General features: G+C 38.6%; 1 protein-coding gene across 1 annotated transcript in view; it reads left to right on the top strand.

The window, feature by feature from the left end:
- LOC125235819 (neurobeachin-like) overlaps positions 1–23,226 on the top strand; it is a 347,843-nt gene that overhangs the window by 49,649 nt on the left and 274,968 nt on the right. The gene's annotated exons all lie outside the window — the stretch shown is intronic.

Raw genomic sequence — 23,226 nt, 5'->3', positions numbered from 1 at the left:
AAAAAACTAAATCAAAATCGGTTCATCCGTTCGGGAGCTACGATGCCACAGACAGACACACACACAGACAGACAAACAGACAGACAGACAGACAGACAGACAGACAGACAGACAGACAGACACGTCAAACTTATAACACCCCTTCGTTTTTGCGTCGGGGGTTAAAAAAGACGCCACGTCGACGTCGCGTCAAATAAGTTTTATAGACGAACTTAAATCACGATTGCTAATACTCGTAATTTGGTAAATTTCCAATGAATACTAGTAAGTAAGTACCATTTGCTTAATGTATGTCATCGATGTTGATCCTCTTAATTATAGTGATTTGTAGCTAATAATGCTTGAACAGTTAGTAACGACATAATCCCTACTGTTGACCGAGAGTTTGTAAATGTTACCGTTTCTACTTGGGCTTGATAGTTTATTTATGTCCTTGGGGTCTTTTTCTTTCGATTTAATAAATAAAACTTGTATAAAAAATCTGAATGTGAATACAAATTTTTTTTTCAAAGACGATGGAGGTGATTTATGACCAGTCTGCTTGCAACACACTATATGTGACTAGATGGAACTACCGTGGACATGAGTAATGACAAGTTGACAACTAGCTCTTGAAACGCGTGGCTTGGACGTCGAGTGGCCAGGATAATTGAAGTGATACGCCCTGACCACTGTCAGTATTGCAATTCGTTACCGAGGATTCGCCTCCAGCTTCACACATTTCTGACATGGCCGAGACATCGCTAGTTCTGACATTTCTCTCTTTTAATAATAATAATATTGTACTTTAGACCGTGGCTATGAACATATTGCTCACACACTGCCAAAAGTTTTCTTAAGCCCCTGATTGATGGGCTGAGAAGCACCATGTTATCGGCGTAGCTAAAATTATTCGTGCATGTAGTGCCAATATGGCAGCCCAGTACTTCTCAGCTCAACGATCAGATCATTTACGTATAGACTAAAGAGATCCGGCGAAGTCAGGCCTCCCTGGCGTACTCCACGCTCTAATCTATATTATATAAATTGTATTGACACGCTGCCGCGTGACTGGATGTTTATTAACACGTTCGGCACCAAGAATCCGCCTGAGCTTTGCTCAGATGCCGGAGCACCTGTCATGCAATCGGGCGGTTGTACATATACGAACGGTTTCTGACGTTGTGCGCCATTTTTTGGTCTGGTAGTGAATGTGATAACCCTTTGAATGCCAGACGGCGTAGCAGTATGCCTTTTAGATGCTAGGTTAACGCGATTCCAATCGCAAATTTTATGGACTTTCGCGTAAGTGTTTGCAATTTTCATTGACAAAGATGTCGTTGGATACCTTGGAAATACTTCGTTAACGTCGTCAGCCGTCTTTGGAGATCAAAGTGTAGATCCCCCAAACACTGCTGTCGAAGTTATCCCAATAGCCGCCTTTACACAAACGCTCTATCGCGCGTGATACAGCAATGTGAAAGAATGCGCGTGTAAAGCTAACGGGAGGGGAAAGGAAAGAACGCGCGATAGCGTCTGCCAGTGGCGAGGTTGTCTTTACACGTATGTTCATTCGCGCGCGCAAGATTGCGGACATACGCTCGTGGACTAAACTAATACCGTGTATTTCACTAAAACTGTGTGAATTGCAGATTCACGCGGTCTATCGTGCACGAGTAGCCTTTACACGCACGCTCTTTCCGTTCTCAAAAACTTCGCGCACAGGCTTAACCGCGCGCTATCCTGTACGCTCCAGGAACGCGCGATAGAGCGATTGTGTAAAGGCGGCTAATGTACCTTAGAGACGATTCAAAATCTACTGGGAAATGCAACGTCGGCTTGCAATTCTCATTGAAGTGGTAGTTGGGTTCCAATTCATCGGGTCGTCCTTTACAGTATGTGATATTTGTTCGTCATAGTCATGAACTTAATGAGGCCTGGAAATTATTATATCATGTACCTAACAGTTACACCGGTTATTGTGCGTATTCCGCGGTCACGGCAATGCTGGTCGGACATGGCGTCGGTAGACCACAGGAATGACAGCTCACCGCTTCCGACATCGATTACGCAGATCGACAGACAATCTGTACTTAGATAGAGCAAGTATAATAAATCCTGGCAGGAATGGGCGCTCCCGTTATCTAGTATACATACATATTTAAAGCGAGCTTCTATTCGCCTTCATTCGAAATAGAGCTAGGGTTTCGTAAACTCATCATCTTCCTGTTTTTTACTTTTAATAACACGTCGGTTGCAAACAGGCATACGGCCCGCCTGATGGAAAGCGGTCACCTTTAACGGTTCGCATTTAACAACCTTTTGTGTATGCTATAGAGTTTGACCGAATTTCTAGTAATTTAAGCACTTTTCCGCTGTTTTATCCATGACGGCACGGAAACAAGGAATATGCGTTTAGTTCTGTTCTCTATAACACAACTGCGGTTTAAATGAACCTTTATTTTTAGGCAACTATTTATAGATAGATTTGTTTTTAATGCAGATTATAAATAATTTGTAAAAGAAAGTCAAAAACCCATGATTGAGATGTATTTCGTTCTAATTCCTTTTATCGGTTGCACATAATTTTTAAGGTTAAAGCGAAATCTATTGGCGGTAGTCTACGCCGATCCCAACTGATTACCCGATGGCTACTGAATGAAATAAATAGCTTTTGTACCGACGTGTCCAAACTTGTTAGCGCCGAGTTTTAGTTGGAAATAGGTACGACAGATAATTGAGGGGATTAATTTGATATTATTGCGTATTTTAGGGGTCGGGTCGGTTATCAATTATTGGTTACTCAAGAGGTCTGCTTATGAATACATTCAGACTAAGTAAAGTCGATACTCGACACTGACAGATGTTTATGATAGGGCAGACTTTGCTTACGTCAACGTCATAATTTCATAGATAGAAGTTTAACGTTTAAAATAACTCATTATGCGGTATTTTAATTGTTATTTGAAGGTTTGAAGTGAAATATCTTGAGAAAAAAATACGTTACGTACAATACTAAGGTACCTATAACTTGTTACTAAGTTTTATCTTTTGATTGTTTCAGGTAAGGAGACTCGTATGTAAACTGGCTGCTACAAGTTTACAAGCATGCAGTAGTGTATAAAATAAAGAAAAAAATGTTTTTTCGTAACATTCCTAAAAAATAAACTCTTTTCATGAATACTTAGTACTTAGCGAGAAACTACGCAGGCATATACACTTTTCGGGTGTCCTAATCTAGGATTGAATTACATTTAAGTAGGTAGCTAAACAAACACGTGTTAAATAAACACAACCTGATTTTTCCGCCCCGATAAAAGCGTTCTTAAACTGCGCGAACTTCATAAAATATAACTCCCAAACGGCAGACGGAAAAATCTGAATTCAAAACAAAGTACACCTTTAAACCGCCGCTTTTTTACTTCCGACATTTAAAGCTGGTAAAGAAAAACAAAGAGAAACAAAACGGTAGGCTTCCCGGGACTCATTACGTGAGGAGGGAGGAAAGGGGAGGCTTAATGCTCATTCAGATTTAGCTGCGACTGGACACGAATAAATGTGACGTGTCAATCGAAAGGTTAAGTTGATGCTTGTTAAGGACGCGGCGAATTAGTACATGAGGTAGTGTGGTTAATTTGGTGAGTGACATGTTACTTTTTAATTGAGAACGTCACAAATATCGACCGTAGGCACCGACACTAGGGTGGGACAGATGACAGTGTTAATCCTGTACGATTTACACCGACAGATATATTTGCTGCTTGCACACGCTAGCGAATATATCAGTGTCAAATTGGCAGTGAGGCCACTGGTGTTTTATCCCAGGTTAAGTCCAGTTGAACGGATACACTTTGGGGTAAACAATATAAAATACTACAAAAGAAAGTTGAGGAGTCGTGCTAGAAGTCGAAGTGTCGTCCACGAGTTAAAAGTGTTGTGAGATTAGTCTCTTTGTCAAATTGAACATAAATTCATTCAAAAATGCATCAACCACAATTTATCCTAGACACGGCTCTGATTTATGCTAAGACAGTATAGCAACTTCTGCACGTTGAAAATTGAAATAATGCATCTGTAAATGAATGAATAATAATAATAATAGGAACTATGAATTTCAATTTGAATTAACAGTAATCAGAATTTTAATATGAATAATTGCTGTCTAATATTTCTAGGCTTGTACAACATACTTTTGTATATAATGTTTAGATTTAGACCCTTATAAGAATATTTTGCATGCTTCTTCAACAAAATGTTGCACATTATTAATTCTGTCGCGCGCTTTAGTCCATGGGAGTCGTGCAGTGAAGTGAGGTGGGGAGTCGCGCGTTAGCAACTTCGCACGTTGAAATAATGTGATGGACTCTACTTTATCAATCTTAGCTCCTTTCGTCCAGCTAGCACAACTTGCCTTGTCGCGCGCGAGCTTGAAGTTGATGTATGGACTCGCGTGCGACAAGGCAAGTTGTGCTAAAGGGTCTCAAATGAATTTAATATCACCTGCAACACTGTTAACTGTCCGTTTGTCACGTTAGGTAGGTACCGTGTAATTTTAGGCCAGGTTAAGTCCAGTTGAACCAGCAGAAAACGTATAAAACACTGGTTGGAGTCGTGCAGTGTAGGTGTGGACTCTGTCCCGCGGGGCGCGTTAGCACGGCCGGTGGAAATAATGTCTTCAGGAACTAGCTACTTTATCAATCTTACTTCTTTTTACACTTTTATCACTCTAAAAATAAATTTAGCGTAAAACTGACAAAGTTTTAAGCTGTGGATATTATGTCGCCTATTTGCTTTTGCTTCTTTATCAATCGCAATTATTTATAGACTTTCACCACTTTTGTTAATGGTTTTTGGCAATGAGTTTTAACGTCAGCTAACATCATAATGGACATTACTAGTTGTTAATTTAGCTTTTAATAAAATCGTGTAATTGTAAAACTTTCAATATTTAATGAACATTATTTCAAACAAAGCAACTGCTTACTTAACTAAATCTCACGATAAAACAGAAAACAAACTTCCACACTTTTCCCCTGAACAGTTCTATCGTACATTGTACATTTGTACTGGACTTTCGTGCGCAATAAATACAAGTTTTTATTACCCGCGTCCGAACTACCCACGAATGCGAAGGATATAAAACAACAAGTATAATAATTAAACGCAGAGTTAACGAGAGACTAGTCCACTCTTACTAATAGAATTTTCTATGTGCATGTGAGAGTAGAGTGCTTTTTGCGGTAAGGTACAGCGGGGCAAATCCCGACTGGGGAACAAATGTAACTAATCCATTTTTTCCAAATATTGTCCACCGGTTATGTATGGTAGGCGTGTTCAGTGGATACATGTAGGACTCAATATTATAGTGTAATAATGGAAAAAATGGATTAGATACATTTGCCCCCAGCTGAGATTTGCCCCGCTGTACCTTATCGAAAATTTATAAGCATTGTAGACTTTATAGAGTTGTTCCGTACTTTTGTCTTCCAATCTAATTTTGGTGTATGCTTTCTTAAAGTTTTGTGGTTGAAATGAAAACAGTTTTGTCAACTTCAATTCTTCGAGCCAACTATGTGACTTAGGATATCATCTTCTCTATGAATGCACCAGAATCATCGACTTAATTATATTGATAAAAAATCAAAGGTAACAAGGTCTATAGCCTAGTCGATATAAGTCTAATTAAACTAATAAGATCAAAATCAGGGCTACACATTGAGTATGTAAGGTATGTATTTGTCAACAACTTATGCGAGCACTATAAAATATTACAAACATTTTCCTCCGTATGTTTAAATTCTTACCTGTTGCACTGTACGCCTTTACAATAAAGTTCAAGATTAATTTAACGGTGGTTTGTAGATTCTAGCTCCATTTGCTTGGAGCTCAGCCGGCGGGATCTAGCGTGCATTCTGCATGCGCATATTTTCCCGTTGCACTAGTTACCGGGACATGACGTACGATGTATGGGTTGCTTTTAGTAGAAAGGTAGCTTAAAATAAGTTGTAAACATCTCAGCATCATCTCATCTGCTAGTTCAAGAAATTTTTAACGTTTGCTTGAATACTTAGCAAAATAATCTCTTTAAAGATAGAATTAGATGTTTGCATGTAAGATAAATCCTTCAACTTCGTGTATACATTAAAAAAATAGACTTATATTTGAAGAGCTGTCCTGACGCTGTTTAAATCATCTGCCAAGATGTAACAGGCCTAATGTGGACATTTGAAGCGTAACTCGTCTTCAGTTAATTCAGCTCTTGCCTACACTTTGTTACTTAACCACCCCTTACTGTTATATAGCAACGATCCGAAGTAAGCCTTACATCTGACACCAAAGCCTATAGGTATAATATAATTTGTAGGCTTTTTTAAGATCTTTCGCGTCAACGTGGCGATCACGATTGTAGAAAATGAACAGACTATACAGTTCTTACGGTATGCCATTAAATCTGGATTTGGAACTACATATTATCATAATTTCTCAATTGGCAAGTTTATATTGCGACAAGCGCGTCCACTTGTACCGCCATGAAATATTTACGCGGATCATCTTAGGGGGAATCAGCCCAAAACCGCAATGTTCACGCTTGAAGGGGCGCGATAAATACACCTCTAATTATACATTAACCCGTTTACCCTATACACCTGAGATGAAGAGAATCTCGGCTAAACGATTTTACTTTAATATTTCAACGTGAAATCAAGCATAAGGGCCCATTTATACCGTGCAGGAACTCGATGCGAGTTTCATTACATTGCGGTATTTGATTGTAACTTTAACGGTCCTCAGTTTAGCTAAAAAGCATGCGCGCTGTAAGTTTAACAACAGACAAATATCGAGACGTTTGCTGAAGAACGCATTTTGAGCAAAGGTCGGGCACAAATATAATTTGAATCCTGGTCACGGCACCAATCGAGATGAGTAACTCAACTTGATTGGACAGGTTCAAAACGCATCTGGTCCTCTTTGGCGTATATTCAAGTTCAAATCGCATATTTTACAATATAGTATATCTATAGAGATCATAAACTTAGAGACAAAGCTTACTTATACATAATCCAGTCAGCCACGTCTAATCCCGGTAACCCGTGTTACTTCCCATTTGATTGTTTAATCAAGCCGGGAAGTTTCAATGTCATCCATCCCCCTCTCCCCCCGCAACTGCTAGTTTCACCGTTACCATTCTAAACTTCATTGTTCAGATATAGAGTATATTTTATATCTGAATAAGACCGCTGCTGCTTCTATAATTATCTACCTCTACATAAACCTTAATGCTAAGACATAGGGTGTATTATTAGACAGAATGTGATTAGTTTCTTGAGGCCTAGCGCGGATAGCCGAGTGTACAGTTCTCTGTATTTCAGTAGATGTCATTGGCAATTTTAATTATTGTAAATTAAAATAAGCAGTACTCTAAAAACAATATCAAAGATTTACAGAGGTTCCTACACTAGGCAAATTTGCGTGCATCCCTTTCTTTGATAGATAGAGATGTTTGTTTATTGCAGTGTTTGGCATTAGCATTAGGCCCGATGGTTTATTCGTACACATTGTGCTTATTGCGAAGCCATAAGGTGTATTATTAGTCAGAATGCTAGGTCGTGAATTATTTCACAGCTAGAAATAAACATCACTGCACCTCTGTTGAAGACACGAGAGTGGCTTAACTGTATTAATGGTGCTATAGTGGAGATAAACTACCTACTAAGTGTTTCAATTGCTATCTTGGTACTCAAACAAATAAGCAGTTTTTTTCCAGATTTTCAGAAAATTCAGAATTGTATGAAAACGTTCACGCAAAAGATACCTCTTACTAAATGATACGTGATCGTCAAATCAAACTTAAATAATTATGTTCCCAACTGCCTACTGCCCAGGGACTGATGATTTTGCTTACTTACTGTGATACAAAATCGTAGTTATTGCTAATTATTACGTTACTAGGTATTGTAACTAATAATATAAAGAAAGGGCTACGAGGCATCTTAATATACGTATTATTATAAACATAACCGAGAAACTAGCATCCTTTATCCTTTAATATATCGCGGATGCCGTAATAAAAGCTTTCTCCACGTTCTTCCGACCATTACCGCGGTGGAAAATAAACAGCATGGTGCTGCCCCCACACTGCGGGACATACAAATGGCCAATTATATTATAAGGGCCTTTAGATTGTTTTTCTAGTGCTTAGAAATATGTTTGTGTACGCGCTTTTACTGGTAAACAGTCGAGGTGATTTGACGGCCTTTCCACCTAAGGTTCATTTTGTTTTGGAGTGCTTGGAGTGCCAAGCACAATCAGTGGATTGTGTTTACATCTATAAACCCACCGATGGTCAGTTACTACGAGATTGTTTACATTCATAACACGTTTCGTATTGTTTACTAAGTATTAAGTAAATATATAGCCACTCTAGCATAGTGTGTTAAGAGTGTTATGTACTTTGCTGTCCACAAGTATTATAACTAGATTTAGATGGAAGAAACAAGTTGATCTATTTGTATAGAGGCCGAGCGTGTCAGATTTTGTACTGAAGTTGTTACTTACCTGTGATTTTAAATATGTCTCAGGCCCTTGAATGTTCATCATTGTTGCAATTAAATATCACGTAACGAGGCATTTTTATGTTTTTGTTGACTTCAACTTACAAAAATTGACGCCCGAAGGCTGCAAGCTGCGAATAAAGATAGACACCTCAGTGAATTTTGCTGAGTTCATTTGACACGCTAAGTAGATACGTTTGCTTGATCTATGGTATATACTTATATAACATCTGTGAGTATTATTCTATGTACATACTACATACGTCCACACTTTAAATGAACCTTATACACAGTGATCCTTTGTTGTTTCTTTACACAGTCTAGTAAACTAGCTAGCATTTTTTGTAGAAGACATCACAATATACAATTATACAAATACTCTAAGATAAATCTTATCCTTTGTGGACTTACCTGTATAGCCTCGTGGCACTTTGCTCAGACATTGTTAAAAAACCGGCCAAGAGCATGTCGGGCCACGCTCAGTGTAGGGTTCCGTAGTTTTCCGTAATTTTCTCAAAAACTACTGAACCTATCAAGTTCAAAACAATTTTCCTAGAAAGTCTTTATAAAGTTCTACTTTTGTGATTTTTTTCATATTTTTTAAACTTATGGTTCAAAAGTTAGACGGCGGGACGCACTTTTTTTCCTTTAGGAGCGATTATTTCCGAAAATATTCATATTATCAAAAAACGATCTTAGTAAACCCTTATTCATTTTTAAATACCTATCCAACAATATATCACACGTTGGGGTTGGAATGAAAAAAAAAATCAGCCCCCACTGTACATGTAGGAGGGGTACCCTAAGAAAACATTTTTTTCCATTTTTATTTTTGCACTTTGTTGGCGTGATTTTAAATTAAATATTATAGGACATTCAATATAATAACACAGATTGACTGAGGCCTCCACGGTAAGACGACTCAAGAAGGCTTGTGTTGTGGGTAGCGGCAATCAGACTGAACGATATATATAATATATAAATATTTTGGGGCGATATATATACATAGAAAACATCCATGACTCAGGAACACTCAATTCACTTTGCTCATCACACAAATAAATGCCCTTACCGGGATTCGAACGTAACATAGCATGCGCAGCAGGCAGGGTCACTACCGACTGCGCCAGACCGGTCGTCAAATTGATATACATATTGGTACCAAATTTCAACTTTCTAGTGCTTACGGTTACTGAGATTATCCGCGGACGGACGGACGGACGGACGGACGGACGGACGGACGGACGGACGGACGGACGGACAGACAGACATGGCGAAACTATAAGGGTTCCTAGTTGACTACGGAACCCTAAAAAGAAGTGAACTGCGATTTATATTCATCTGGGAACCTACAGCTGTTATTCATTAGTTCATTGGAACCATGAGCGAACTGTATAAAATCTCTTTGTAATAAATGATGGCTGTTGAAAATTTATGGATCAAATGGAAGTATGCGACAATGATCATTATGGACGATTGTCTGTGCGGTTAACTGGTAATTTTAATTATAAACCTTATTACAAAAGCAGAAGATACATAATATTTACAAAAGGCCAGTTAAATGTGTTGCTGTGGTGTTCACATCTAAAGAACAAGAATTTTCCGTTCTTCGAGTGACGAGGAAAAGCAGGCACTTTTATAATGATTTCTTTAAATATTTAAATTCATACTAATTTATTATTCTGTTCGTCGTAATAAGTTAATAACGTATTATTTATGAAGTATTATGAACTGTCACGGGAATATTTTCTCAAATCCATGAACTCGCGAATAGATTAGGTGTCGATACTCGTAACTCGTAAGCTTTGGCTCGTAAATATAGAATATTGGGCGAATTTGACGCGAAAATGTTTACGATGGTCCTTAACTCCGCTACCTCCCGGGCGGCGATGGAACTATAAAAATATGTTTTTTTATTGAAACTCTTAACATTTACTGCTTGGACTTACGTAAGTGACATTGGAAAATCTATTTGAATTCACAGAGTATAGTGAACGATTATATCTATTCTTGTATAATATTTGTATTTTTCGGAAATGGCTGCAACGATTACAAGGTTTTCGTTTTGTTTTCTTATCAAATCTCGGTCTCCCATATTTTACTTTATATTTTAAAACATTGCATTGTAGAATAACACCTTTTTTCCTGTTGATATTATCATAATTAAAAGTGATTCAAGTGAAGTGTGAAATATTTTTTTAGGATATAAATGGAAAGCAAACTTACAGAATCCAGATGTCAGAAAACTTCAAGATGTCAAGGTAATTTGTCATCTTTAAGGTTTTTATTTTTTATAGAGAACCTCAAGAGAGCTTTTAAAAAAGCCAAGAACAGATCATTAGAATTTAAATCACCTGTCAAATCTGAAAAGCCTTTATAGAAAAGAATATGCCTCTTTTTCTTCATTCTCCATAATGGGTATTTGTTACACTTAAAATGTCCTCTGTAAAGCAAGCAAAGCCGGGTGTAAACGGCTGACAATTGCGAGGGGAAGGGTCATCAATCATTCTTCAGGGCGATAGGTTTGTACAGCGGGATTAGACCGATTAGACGGGAACCGAACCCCGAACCTATAATTATCATCCATATTTAAGACCCTGAATATTATCCATATTTTCAAAGTAATAAATGGATGATAGCCTGAACGATTCAGGCGAGGCGGTCTTACCAGGAACCGAACTCGAAACATTATTTAATATGTAGTATATTAGGTTTAGGATAGGAAGGCATAGCTATAACGTTACATAATTACATACATAAATAATTACAATCACGCCTGTCTCCCATAAAGGGGTAGGCGGAGCACCTGAAATAACTCCTTAGATATATAACGATGCATGATAATTCTGATGTACCTCATTTTAAAATGTATCATATATATTAATTAAGTTAGTGAATAAGTAACATATTCTATATTGTATGCCCTAGCAGGGTATCATGTACCTACTAAGACCTATGTAAGACCTTTATTGTACTGATGAACATGATAACAATGGATTAAATGAATATGAATATGAATAACTCAAGTTTCAGTACCACTGCAAGCTCTAAGGTTAACTGTAAGAAATCCCTGCAAAAATAAGTTTGCCTTGGTACAAATAATGTGTGTGTGTTGTATGTGTTTTTTGTACAATAATGTGTTGTACTACTAACTACTACTTCAAACCCCAAAATTAGCATCAAAGTAAAATACAATACGGCATCTATTGTATTTTATATTTTACCCTTACCTCAATTCACCCATACCTTACCTCAGACGTGAATTGTTTTAGGTTCATGACAGCTTTCCGTAAAGTGCTGAGATCACTGGAAAAGTTTTAACGGCTCCCGTCAGAAACTGCATGCGGTGGAGGAAGGTAGAAGGGGGGGGGGTGAATAACGGGTGCAATGGAAGTTGGTGCAGTGTTGCACGGTGTTATTTATTGTATAGTCCCACGCATGGATTAAAACCTTTATTCATAAAACGTCGCATCCTGGCACAATCCAAATGTCTAAAAATGTTTTCTCTAATAGCTACATCGTCACTGGTCCAAATTTTCGCGATTATTTTATTACACGTTAACTTTTAAATCAGGACTTAGTTGCATCAAACCATCTGTCACCGTTGAAGCGTTCGTTAAATTTTATTGTATGGGAAGTTCCATAGAGATCTGCTGCGTGACGATGATGTGTCTCTCAATATATGACGACCGGTCTGGCATAGTTGGTAGTGACGCTGCCTGCTAAGCCGCGGTCCTGGGTTCGAATCCCGGTAAGGGCATTTATTTGTGTGATGAGCACAGATATTTGTTCCTGAGTCATGGATGTTTTCTATGTATATAAGTATGTATTTATCTATATAAGTATGTATATCATCGCCTAGCAGCCATAGTACAAGCTTTGCTTAGTTTGGGGCTACGTTGATTTGTGTAAGGTGTCCCCCAATATTTATTTATAAGCAACTAGCCCTAAATGTAGTTTTACGCGACTACGTGTTCTTCTGATAATCTTTACCGATATTTATAAAGGTTTTACTCGCGGCACCTTGGAATGCTCTCGCGTATAAATTATTGCTCTTTATATTCTTCGCTGAGACTTTTATGACTTGCGGATCTTTTGCTGAAAGTTACGACTTGGGCATATTTCTTCGATTCGAAAGTGCTTTTTGTTACTTGAAGTAATAATGTTGAAATGTGATTTAATACTAAGATTAGATTTGTTGGAGGAAGTTACGTGAAAATTAGAAATATACAACAAGTTAGGGAAGAATAGTTAAACTGTTAATGTGTTAAAGGTGGTCAAGGGTACTGAAGAAAATTAACTCTCAAAAAATGTAAAAAAATTCTAAAAATAGTTCAAGTTGCTTAAACACATCATCATCATATCAGCCCTTTATCGCCCATTGCTGAGCATAGGGCTTCTAGTACGCCACTTCTCCCGGTCCTGAGCTAATCTCATTCAGTTGTGACCCGCAGTTTTTCGGATGTCGTCGACCAAACGAGCCAACGGATGCCAGGCACTTCTTACATTTGTTAGCACATACATATAAAATATTATCTATAAGAAGATACTGATAGGTTTCGATGTAATTAAGTGGCCAGTCTGTCAAAAAGGAGACCAAGTTACCCCGCCATCGCCGGTGAGGTTAGAAATTAGGTATTCATGAGAATAAAATTTGTCAACTTTTTACCTTTTTGGTGAGTACTTCAGTCATCCCTAACAAGCAAAAATCTGCTGTACATTATAATTTAAGCACTAAAAGCCTCCAGGAGGTAATTATGCTAAAATCCGCGCGTCACCAATAATGAAACGCGCCAAAATGGCGTCACTGCATTCACCATTAATCAAATGTAAATAGACCAGCGGGTGAGATGACCGTGGTTTTTTGTCTCTTTCTGACTATGTGGGCGCGAGAGGGACGCATGACACGATGGACGGTGAAAGTGCAACCTTTTTACGAAAGACCACGTGTCTCGTCTTATTTTCTTGTTTATTCCTTTGTGTGTCAATTAGACGGAATTCAGTGTATCCTGTGCTGTTAAGAGATTATTTTTATAGGAAACATCACCACATTATGACCACAATTTTATCTGATAGAAAGTGCCGATGCAGTCTAGGATGAAGCATCTTTACCAAAAAAATGTCTATTCACTCTTCATTTAAAAATATACATATTTTAACTATAAAAATAAGTGAACTCGTAAAAACCTAGCTCCTTTTACCTAACCTTAACCTTTTACTTAAACCTAGTTTACTTTATATTTCTGTTATATTACGTTTCAAGTAGAGATGGGCCGAATACGAATATTCGGCCGAACATTCGGTTCAGCTCTTACCGAACCGAACATTCGGCCGAATATTCGGTTACGCCATGTTTTGAAAGGGGATGTTCATTAAAACTATTAAATGATTGATAATGGTTACATATGTAGTAGTAGTAGTAGTAGTAAAACACTTTATTGTACCAGAAAATAATACAACACACAGGAAAAAGAGCTTATTACAAGTACAAAGGCGAACTTATATATGTTACTACAACTTTGTTTTTATGATTTAGTAGATAACTAAAACTTTGTTAAAAGTGTTAAAACCGCTCTGAACTCTTCTCAACTCTTAAACTAAGGTTTTTTAACTTTTTTACAAAACAATTGTATTTATATTTTGACGCATAGGTTTCTCTCTTTTTAGCAGTTCCTTAAAAAGCTACTGAAATAGGAGGGTATTATCCAATGGAATACGTAAGATTAACATTAGTTATTTACTTTGTTTATTCGGTAAATATTCGGCAATGCAACCGAATTATTCGGCCGAATACGAACATTGAAAAACTTGCCGAATATGCCGAATACCGAATATTTACCGAATATTCGGCCCATCTCTAGTTTCAAGTGTCTATGCAATACATTTTTAGTATAGAACTACCTACTAATATCACAATTCTGAAAAAAAATCCTGTGTTATATATGGAGATTTATGATAAAGATATTAATCTTCTGTATTTGTAAAAATGTACGACAATAGTTTTCTAGTATTATCTGTCTTTTAAAGGTATTTGTTTTATTTATAGAATCTATATGCACAAGTTTATTTTCCCGATCCTATATGCTAAACTATCTATAACCAGTCAATATTGAGACGGCAGGCGTCTCGAACTGTGCGCGTTACGAGTATTTTATGAGAAGGCGTCTACGTAAATCCGTAGCAGTGCTACGCCCGTAGCGACTGGCGTAGCACTCGCTCGGATGCGTTACTATAAAGTCAGGCGTATTCGAAGTATTACGGCCTAGCCACGACAATGGTCTAACGGCCTAGCCACGACAATGGTCTAAGGCGTTTTGCGGCAGCGGCAAGCGGTAAGTCACAAAAACAAAAACGCAGCGCGCGCGAGGCATGCCACGACTCGCGCCGCTGTTCGAAATCGCGCGCGGGTTTCACGGGCCTACCCGCGGCAGCGGCGCGCGGGGCGGCGCGCGACTCGAACAACTGTAGCGCGCCGCGCGGGCACCGCCACGACATTGGAGCGGCGCGACCGGCCTAGGCGGCTAGATGGGTCTAGCGATTCCGCGCGAAACAAAATATTTTGTTTTTATTATGAGCGTCTTGAACCCGAAACCTTTATTTAATGAAAATTGAATTGTACTTTCGCGTATGTAGTATGTAATAATGTTTTCAAACATATTTTTGTATAGTATTTATTCGTATTTACTGTTAATTTTTTTCTAAGTGTTTATTTATATTAAGTATCATTTACCTAGCCATAAAATAAATTCCATGTACTTAGTCATCACACATATTCTCTTGTACAAGACGTAATTGACTAATTAAAGCATGCTATGCACTTTAGAGTCATATTCGACAGTAAAAAACATGTTTTTAAATATGAAAACGTTCAGGCCCCGTAGCCGAATGGCATTTCTCCGACGCCAAACGAAAGCGATACGCCGCTGGCTCTGTCGCGCCAATACGCAAGCGCGATAGAGATAGATATCTACTAGCGCTTCGTTTCGTGAGCGTTTCGTGAGCGATTGTGCCATTCGGCTAGCCACCCTGGCCGCTCCTAGGCCCTGCCGCCGCTTCTAAAAGTACGTGGCATGGCTAGCGCCCGCGCGCGTTTCCCGCGCAGCCCAGCCGCCCCGCTCGCCGCCTTAGACCATTGTCGTGGCTAGGCCGTTATAGTGTTATAGCTAGCTTTGTATTAGAGAGGAGAGAAACCAGCAGAAAGGTGCGCTGATGGTAGGCGAGCACCACCGCCCATGGACACCCGAAAGGTTGGAGGTGGAAAAGGATTTCAGCTTTTTGTTCATACATAGTCTCGAATCCCGGTAAGGCCATTTATTTGTGTAATGAGCACAGATATTTGTTCCTGAGTCATGGGTGTTTTCTATGTATATAAGTATTCAATAAATAAATATTATAGGACATTCTTACACAAATTGACTGAGTCCCACGGTAAGCTCAAGAAGGCTTGTGTTGTGCATGGGTACTCGGACAACGATATATATAATATATAAATACTTATATATTTATTTGTATATTATATGATATCGTTGTCTGAGTCCCCACAACACAAGCCTTCTGGAGTTTACCGCGGGACTCAGTCAATCTGTGTTAGAATGTCCAATATTTATTTATTTATAGTCTGCAATTTGAATGTAGTAAAAATAACCATGTTCTAAATGTACGTTTGTTTTGTTACAGGTAAGTTTCCTAAGAATAATCATTCAGCGATTTTTTTTTTTTTTCAAATATGTTACACAGTATGACAGTAAAAACCAAAGCACTGAGTAACTAAATATACATAAGAGCATAAAAATATTATTTTTTCAGCGTTATTGTCAGAAGTGTCCGCACATAGTGACGCCGCAATGGTCGTGGTACGTTGAACAATAGCGGCCAAGGTTTGTTTAGCAATTTACATAAGTAATATAATGGCACCGCGTTCTGCCGCAATGGTCAGGTGCCGTAGCCGAATGGCATTTATCCGACGCGAAACGAAAACGAAACGCCGCGAAAGGTAGTCTGGCTCTGTCGTGCCACGCAAGAGCGGTTGAGATAGATATCTACGAGCGTTTAGTTAGCGACCCTAACCATTAAATCCAATAAACTGAAACTTTTTTAATAAGTTTTCGATTTCTTCACATTTAGATAACGCCAAAGACACTCAAAACACTCGGTCAAAAGTTGATTTGTAATGTTATTTAAAAGTTAATATTTTATTTAGAAAATGTATACGATCTCTAGCATTATTAGGATTTAAATACTTTAGAAAACTCCTTTGTCCGAACAAGGACTGTAAATTTAATTAAAATTTATAATCTCGAGTCTGTCAAAGAGTGGAATGTCCGATAAACTGTGTTGAAGCAGTTTTTCTTGTTTTTAAAATAAAGCTTCTTAGAAGCATTATTTATTAAGAAGCGCTTCATTATTACTACTACTAGAGATAGCGTCGTTCGATCTAGTTAATATCTCAAAATTTAACTTACGTTTATAAACTTCATTTGTTATCCATCCATATATCCATACTTCCATACTAATATTATAAATGGTTGTGTGTGTCTGTTTGTTTGTCCGTCTTTCACGGCAAAACGGAGCGACTAATTGACGTGATTTTTTAAGTGGAGATAGTTCAAGGAATGGAGAGTGACATAGGCTACTTTTTGTCTCTTTCTAACGCGAGCGAAGCCGTGGGCAAATGCTAGTACTAATATAAATGGGAAAGTGTGTGTGTCTGTTTGTTTCTCCGTCTTTCATGGCAAAACGGAGCGACGAATTGATGTGATTTTTGAAGTGGAGATAGTTGAAGGGATGGAGAGTGACATAGACTACTTTTTGTCTCTTTCTAACCCTTTCTTTCCCTAAAATAGGGGAGTGGAAGTTTGCTGCAATTTTCGAACTGAACGCGAGCGAAGCCGCGGGAAAAAGCTAGTATCTTTTTGGTTGCAATAAATGTATTTTCTTTCTTTCTTTTAGATAATGAGTGCAAATCGTGTTAACTTAAATAAAATAAAATAAAATAAACCAATAAATATTACAGGACATTCTTACACAGATTGACTGAGTCCCACGGTATTAAGCTCAAGAAGGCTTGTGTTGCAGGTACTCAGACAACGATATATATAATAGAAAACATCCATGGCTCAGGAACATATATCTGTGCTCATCACACAAATAAATGCCCTTACCGGGATTCGAACCCGGGACCGCGGCGTAGCAGGCAGGGTCACTACGAGCTAGGCCAGACCGGTTGTCAAATGAATGAATGTATTTTCTTTAACGTTTACGCTATTGGTATTTTTTTTATACATACTACGTCGGTGGCAAACAAGCATACGGTCCGCCTGATGGAAAGCGGTCACCGTCTCTTATGGTGCCTATGGACGCCTGCAGCTATTCTAAAACTTCTCATAGTAAAGACACAGCATTCAGATCCTTGTCAGACCAGCAGTTGCTAGTGAAAATTGTGGATTATTGGAGGATATAGAGAGGTGAACGACCGCAGTGACGTCACGTAGACGTTGACGAATCGAAGCACGTATTGGGGGTGAAACTAAACCCGTTAGTTTGTTGGTAGAAATTTAGTGCCATCAGGGTGTATGCATGTTTTTGTATATTATAAGAAAATGTACATTGCTGTTGAATATTATTGAAATTTTATCAAAACATCTATTAAATGATCTTAACTAATTTAGCCCTTTTACGCATATTGTTCCATATATGTTCGTAATAAATTCTACCTACTGACATCTATTTGCGTTCAAATTCAAACAATAGTACATTGTGCAACAAGGGGAGGAAGTTGAATGTTACTAACGAGAGTAAGTTAAATCGCGACGGCTTGCCGGAGCGATTTAAAGACTCGAGTTTGTAATATTCATACTCCCCGAGTTACACACAATGTTTTTCATCACACTCGCAATGTAAAAAGTATGTAAATAGATGTAAAAAAGTTAAGTACAGTACTAGAAATTTCATAACACCCTTGGGAGAACGATTTTTCTATTACTCACGCTCCGTCTGCTTGCAATAGCACATTTAGTGTGTGAGGGTGATGAAAATTATCTAAATGTCATATGTGGTAAAAGTCTAAGTTTTCTTCTATAAAATACATTTCTATAAAACAATATAAAAAACGAATAAAAATAAATATTTACTCGTTCAACAATCTAAGTACAGTCACAAAAAACATGTTCAACACATTCCCTGCCAGTAGGTATCATTTTGTACGAAAATGAACACAAGGTACGTGTTGTTGGCAGTGAATGTGATCAACAAAAAGGTCACACGTTTGCGGAAAGCACTCTGTTGTTTTAAATGTGAGAGGTCAACGCCCCGTGTACTCATTTTCAGTGAGTGCCATCACTTACAACCCGATTCAAATTTCAGTTGTGTGATCTGTTTTCGATAATAATAGTGCTCGATGGTGGCTTAGCGGTAGGTCGCAGGTTAAAACCCCGTCTCGATTAAATTTTTAGGGTATTCTTAGACTAAATATATCTTCCGATATTTTGCAGTTGATTGTCGGTGAAGGAAAATATCGCGGAAACCGGACTAATGTCAAACTATACAGAGCGAAGTTTATCTTCTGGGCTGGAAGGTCGACTTCTGGGATTAGTTGCTAAGCGAATGCTCCCATGAGTCGTGGCATAAAGCCGGGTTCACGCAAGGAACAAAATATCTGTATCCTAGTAATATTGTTCAAAATATAATTTCTTCAACCTTAAGACTGGTAGATACTGACAGTATCATATCCAAACAGATCGTATACCTGAAATTCGAATAGGACAGATATTGTTTGTAGCCTCAACCACCGAAGATCACTTACGATATTACTACATATTTACTTCATATCAGACTGTCTCTCAGTGTTTGTCTCGAATTGGCCTGTGTGTGTGCTTTTCGTAAATGCTTCATGTATACGGATGGGTCATGTGTGTGTGCTTTATGGCTACACACACATACGCGGTTATTACGTCAAGAGCACGGCCTTTGATCTGGATTGTGCTCTGCCAACTAATGTAATGATCGCGGATCAATTTAGACGCCTGTGATTTCAATACTCTCGCTTTGTTTCAATCTAGTTCTTAACTAAAATGGCTGGTTTTGAAAATGTATCATACCCACTAGTATTCATACAAAACACGAAGCACTAATTGTAACAACAAAGGAATATACCATTATATTGTAATCAATTCGCGGGGTCCCGGAAAACCTAGATAACTTTGGCGAGATGATCTTAACACACTTCATACTTTGGTAAGAACTATCATATCAAGACCGGGATACGTGGAAAGGGATAAGGGATGCTTTTACCCAGCTCCCACTGCTGCTCCCACTCTAGGCTCATATCACTCTTAAACACAAATATCTATTATTAGTTAATCAGCATGGCAATCAAGAGAATACCTTATCTGAAATGAGCCAATAACATAACACCAGATCTGTAGCTGCAGGTAAATATGCTGTCCCCAGAGTAAGCAATTACTATGGGGATAGGCTCATTAAAAAACGGTTACCTTATTTACTCAACTCTTTGCCTGTGGCTATTAGAACGGAGAAAAACAAAAATAGATTTAAGAGGGCTTTGTTCAAACACTACCTAGACAAAATTTAGATGCCTCATTTATTTGTGAACTATATAACTATTACTTATGTACTTAATGTAGATCTGTATTCATTAACATGACAACTAATTATATGTAGTGTAATAGACCCTTTAGACTCACCCAGATCCCACAGTCAAACTGTGTAAAAAGTTTTGGGGGACATTATATTTACATTTAAGTTTTTATGTAAGATGTTTTATTATATAAATAATAAATAAATAAATATACATTGAGTAATTATTTATTTGTTAGCCTGTTGTGTCCCACGACTGGGCAAAAACCTCCCTCTCTTTCTTCCACGCGTCTCGGTCTAAGGCAATGTTTGGAAAATCTTTTCGAAAGACGTCAAGATCTTGCCGCCATCTCCTTCGCGGTCTACCGTCACGTCACACCGTTCGACACGTTTCTTGGCCCACAGGTCGTTTGGCATGCGGCAGATGTGGCCTGCCCAGTACCATTTAAGCTTAGCGGCTGTTAGGGCTTCGGTTACTTTAGTTTTGGAGCGCAAAGGGGATGGAGTTGATTACAATATTAAATGATAATCAATTCAGTAGCGCAAGATACCATTATCGAAATCCACCTGCTTTTAAAGTGACCCCTTGTACCCTACCGATACATTCAGATCACTCAATAGACAAAATCGAGGCATATCTCGCCTTAGGGCCGGTTGCATCAAACCGTCTGTCATCGTTAAAGCATTCGTTAAATTTTATTGTATGGGAATTTTCATAGTCGTCTGCTGCGTTGCGATGATGTGTCTGTCAAATGTGGTTGATGCAACTGGCCCTTAATCTCCTGTCGGGGTAATCAAGCTACATCACGGGGTAACCCTTTAAGGGTGGATCCATGTCTAATAAGAGATGTATGTGGAGCCAATTAGACGGTAAAGATCAAACACGTATGCGTGCATATCGCTTTGATGAAAACCCACTTTGTCAATTATATTTGTATAAAGCAGATGTATGTTTGCAGCTGTGCCAAGTGCTTCAGTAAAAAAGCAGTAAATTATTTGGTACATCAATATTTTTTGATCATGACATTTATGATGTAATTTCAGTGGGACATAAATTATGTCCCACTGAGATTACGACATATCACGACGTATGACGTATCAGCTCAAAGAGCTGCTAGTGTATTAAATAAATAATAATAAAAAATATTATTTATAACTTGTAAATAATATATAGGGTGTTAGGCAATACGAAGAAATTTTTAAATTATGGAATGAATATTAAGGGTAATTTAAACATACCTTATAATAAATGCGTTAAATATAGAGTATTATTACCTTTATATAGACATTCTCATCAGGGACCGGACAACCCCTTCCGCGCTACAAGCCTTTCATTGGGAATCCCTAACGTAAGGACGACCCAAACGAGAGACTCTCCCTTTCCAACTGCAAGCCCATTCATTTGACTAGCCCTTACAAAAAACTCAGCAAAACAATAAAGCTAGCCCTGTGCATTGGCTTACCGCTATCCGATACGGCTTGCAAGCCTTTAATAAGGGTTACCCTTATTTTAAGCGCTATTTATAAGGCTTTCCCTTTTGTTAAAGCGTAGTCGAGCCTTGCGTGAAAGAGACAGGATTATGAATCTAAGCTAGTGTAAGAACAGGAAGGAAAATGCGCTGTTGCCACTCCGCACTATGCGCCCCATTTTTAATTTTGCAACGAAACATGTTTTCGTTGGATAAAAGTAGAACACGGCTAGAAATTATTTTTAATGAACTGGGATACAAGGGACTGATGGATCGCCTGATGATGGTAAATGATCATCGTCGCCCATAGATCAGTATGTATGTTCGTACGTATGAATGTATGTATGAATGTATGTATGAATGTATGTAGGTATGTATGTATGAATATAATTATGTAAATATGTATGTATGCATGTAAATATACAGTGTTGGCCGAAAATCAATACAATTAATCATTAACATTACACATTGAAAACGTTAATTGCCAACATAAAAACAAGCCGTTTTCGTCATCTAACTCGCCTTGATGAGTTAATTGGGTGAGCAGTTCCTAAGATGGAGCTGATGCTGAACCCTGGCTTTTCCCAGGGGAACGCGGGTTTGGTTTAACATAGGCAAGCGCTGTTTTCGTCATCGGACTTGTTTTGATGAGTACTTGAGTGAGCAGTAACCAAGGTAGAGCTGATGCTGAACCCTGGCTATTCCTAGGGGAACTCGGGTTTCGTGCAACATAGGCAAACGCTGTTTTCGTCATCGGACTTGTGTTAATGAGTACTTGAGTGAGCAGTAACCAAGGTAGAGCTGATGCTGAACCCTGGCTTTTCCCAGGGGAACGCGGGTTTGGAGTAACATAGGCAAGCGCTGTTTTCGTCATCGGACTTGTCTTGATGAGTACTTGTGTGAGCAGTAACCAAGGTAGAGCTGATGCTGAACCCTGGCTATTACTAAGGGAACTCGGGTTTCGTGCAACATAGGCAAACGCTGTTTTCGTCATCGGACTTGTATTGATGAGTACTTGAGTGAGCAGTAACCAAGGTAGAGCTGATGCTGAACCCTGGCTTTTCCCAGGGGAACGCAGGTTTGGAGTAACATAGGCAAGCGCTGTTTTCGTCATCGGACTTGTCTTGATGAGTATTTGTGTGAGCAGTAACCAAGATAGAGCTGATGCTGAACCCTGGCTATTCATAGGGGAACTCGGGTTTCGTGCAACATACGCAAACGCTGTTTTCGTCATCGGACTTGTCTTGATGAGTACTTGAGTGAGCAGTAACCAATATAGAGCTGATGCTGAACCCTGGCTATTCCTAAGGGAACTCGGGTTTCGTGCAACATAGTTAAACGCTGTTTTCGTCATCGGACTTGTCTTGATGAGTACTTGAGTGAGCAGTAACCAAGGTAGAGCTGATGCTGAACCCTGGCTTTTCCCAGGGGAACGCGGGTTTGGAGTAACATAGGCAAGCGCTGTTTTCGTCATCGGACTTGTTTTGATGAGTACTTATGTGAGCAGTAACCAAGGTAGAGCTGATGCTGAACCCTGGCTATTCCTAAGGGAACTCGGGTTTCGTGCAACATAGGCAAACGCTGTTTTCGTCATCGGACTTGTATTGATGAGTACTTGAGTGAGCAGTAAC

This window comes from Leguminivora glycinivorella, chromosome 18 (assembly GCF_023078275.1).
Source record: "Leguminivora glycinivorella isolate SPB_JAAS2020 chromosome 18, LegGlyc_1.1, whole genome shotgun sequence".
NCBI classification, from domain to species: domain Eukaryota; kingdom Metazoa; phylum Arthropoda; class Insecta; order Lepidoptera; family Tortricidae; genus Leguminivora; species Leguminivora glycinivorella.
Note: the sequence above shows the minus strand (reverse complement) of the source record. Positions and strands in the feature narration are given on the sequence as shown.